Source organism: Meles meles, chromosome X, assembly GCF_922984935.1.
Source record: "Meles meles chromosome X, mMelMel3.1 paternal haplotype, whole genome shotgun sequence".
Classification (NCBI taxonomy): Eukaryota; Metazoa; Chordata; class Mammalia; order Carnivora; family Mustelidae; genus Meles; species Meles meles.
The window spans coordinates 65640754-65644023 of NC_060087.1; the positions used below are offsets into that span (position 1 = coordinate 65640754).

General features: G+C 36.0%; 1 pseudogene; it reads right to left on the reverse strand.

Annotated features, from left to right (window-relative positions):
- Positions 1–1831: 1831 nt before the first annotated feature.
- Positions 1832–2627, reverse strand: LOC123934671 (annotated as a pseudogene).
- Positions 2628–3270: the final 643 nt, after the last annotated feature.

Here is a 3270-nt window from a genome sequence, read left to right on the forward strand (position 1 = left end):
CTGGTCTTAAGGGGAAAGCTTTCAGTCTTTCAGCATTGAGAAAGTATTAGATATTTGTTTTTCATAAATGCCTTTTATCATGTTGAAGAAGTTCCCTTCTAATCCTATTTTATTGTGTGTCTTTATCATTAATGTGTGTTGTATTTTGTCAGATTTTTTTTCCTGCATCAGTTTAAATGATCATGTGGTGTTTTTCCATAATTCTATCAATGTAGGGTATTACACTAACTTATGTATATTGAATCATCCTTGCTTTTCCAGGATATACTAATTGAACATGATTGATATACAACCTCTTTTCTTTTAAATTTTTTCTCTCTTTTTTTAAAATTTCTTTTCAGCATAACAGAATTCATTGTTTTTGCACCACACCCAGTGCTCCATGCAATATGTGCCCTCCCTAACCTCCCACCTCCCCCAACCTCCCACCCCCGGCCCCTTTGAAATCCTCAGGTTGTTTTTCAGAGTCCATAGTCTCTCATGGTTCATCTCCCCTTCCAATTTCCCTCAACTCCCTTCTCCTCTCCATCTCCCCATGTCCTCCATGTTATTTGTTATGCTCCACAAATAAGTGAAACTATATGATACTTGACTCTCTCTGACTTATTTCACTCAGCATAATCTCTTTCAGTCCCTTCTTTGTTGCTACAAAAGTTGGGTATTCATCCTTTCTGATGGAGGCATAATAATCCATAGTGTATATGGACCACATCTTATCCATTCATCCATTGAAGGGCATCTTGGTTCTTTCCACAGTTTGGCTACCGTTGCCATTGCTGCTATAAACATTGGGGTACAGATGGCCCTTCTTTTCACTACATCTGTGTCTTTGGGGTAAATACCCAGTAGTGCAATTACAGGGTCCTAGGGAAGCTCTATTTTTAATTTCTTGAGGAATCTCCACACTGTCCTCCAAAGTGGCTGCACCAACTTGCATTCCCACCAACAGTGTAAGAGGGTTCCCCTTTCTCCACATCCTCTCCAACACACATTGTTTCCTGTCTTGCTAATTTTGGCCCTTCTAACTGGTGTAAGGTGATATCTCAGTGTGGTTTTAATTTGAATCTCCCTGATGGCTAGTGATGATGAACGTTTTTTCATGTGTCTGATAGCCATTTGTATGTCTTCATTGGAGAAGTGTCTGTTCATGTCTTCTGCCCATTTTTTGACATGATTATCTGTTTTGTGTGTGTTGAGTTTGAGAAGTTCTTTATAGATCCCAGATATCAACATTTTGTCTGATATCTTGAACCAGATCTCTTTGTGCTATTTGCATGGATATATATTTTCCATCCTTTCTTTTTCAAACTCTTTGTATCTTTGGATCTAAGGTGAAACTCTTATAGACATTATATAGTTGAACCATTTTTTAACATACATTCTACCAATCTCTGACTTTTAATTGGAGTCTTTAATCCATTAAATTTAAAGTAATTACTGATAAGTAAGGATTTGCATCTGCCATTTGTTATTTGTTTTCTATATGCCATACATTTTATGTTTTTCAATTTTTCATTATAACCTTGTTTTATGATTTTTTTCTTGTGTAACATTTTTATTACTTCTTTCTTCTTTCTTTCTTTCTTTTTTGTATATCTTAAACTCTTTTCTTCATGGTTATCCTAAGGGTTACAACTAACATCTTAACTTTATTTTTGTGTTGTTTGCTGCATTATCCTCCTCCTCCTCCATCATCATCATCATCATCATCATCATCTTCTTCTTCTTCTTCTTCTTCTTCTTCTTCTTCTTCTTCTTCTTCTTCTTCTTCTTCTTCCTACTTATGTTCAGTTAGCTGCATTATCTTTAAATATAAAGACTTCCAATCATATCACCCAGAGACCATTTTACCATTGCTTTGGTTGGCTATAAATTTTTTTGCTCTCTTCTGAGCAATGATGAGGTAGATATCCTTTCCATGGAGATGAAAAATCCATGATTTATTTCCTTTGCCAGTAACAAAAATGTTTAAGAGCCAGGTGGCTAAGCTGTTGCCATTGGCATCTTTCATATGAACTACATCAGAAGAACCAGATTGTGTCTTTGTTGGTGATCACATCAATTCTTCCCAGTAAGTGTCTCTAGAGAGATTGCCAGTGTCAAAATTGATCAAGTCAGTAATCTTTACATTCTTCAAATCAATCTGAACAGTGTCATTAACCTTGATGAGGGGATCGGGATAGCAGATGGTATGAACATCATTTGTCACCAGATGAGGGATTCCTTTTGTCCCCAGAAAGATCTTTCTCACTTTGTACAACTTACACTTTGTCTCATGAGGTGTAATATTATGAACTGCAAAGTGACCCTTGATGTCATATATGAGGCGGGAATTCTCCCTAGTCTTGTCAGTGCTGACAACATTCATAAAACCCCCAGTGTGGGTTATATTAGGTTTGACCCTGCCATTAATCTCTTGATAAAATACTGCAGACAGATCTTTACTTGATCTTGTTAGGGTACACTTAAATCTGTTCCTTAGGAGAAATCATGAGAGAGAGAGAGAGACATTCTCTCAGCTTATGGGGACCAGTAGATGGATGAGGGATGAATACAGTGGTCAGTTTATCCTATACATGCTTTGGAGCTGCTACATGGTTCAGATGCTTCTTGGGACCATGGAACATGCTGTGCTAGGCTTAACTTTATGAAAGTTAACTTTTAACTACTAACTTATAACTCAACTTTACAAAAAGTTTGAATTAATTTCAGTTTAGGTTAAATAGTATACAAAACTGCACCTTTATAGATATATTACCACTTATGTTGATACTGTCACTTTTTTTAAACTTTTTAAAATTTAAACTCAATTTAATGAACACATGCCATATTATTAGTTTCAGAGGTAGAATTTAGTGATTAATTAGTTGCATATAAAACCCAGTGCTCATTACGTCAAATGCTTTCCTCAATACTCATCATTCAGCTACCCCATTCCCCCATCCACGTCCCCTCCAGCAACCCTCAATCTCTTACGGTTTGCCTCCATCTCTGTTTTTTTTTCTTCATATTTTAGTTTTCCTTTCCTCATCTGTTTTGTTTCTTAAATTCCACATATGAGTGAAATCATATGGTATTTGTCTTTCTCTGACTGACTTATTTCACCTAGCATAATACTCTCTATTTACATCTAGCTTATTGCAAATGACAATATTTCATTCTTTTTGGTGGCTGAGTAATATTTCATTGTATAAATGTATACACCTTATCTTCCTTATCCATTCATCTGTCCATGGATATCTGGGTTGTATCCATAGTTTGGCTATTGTG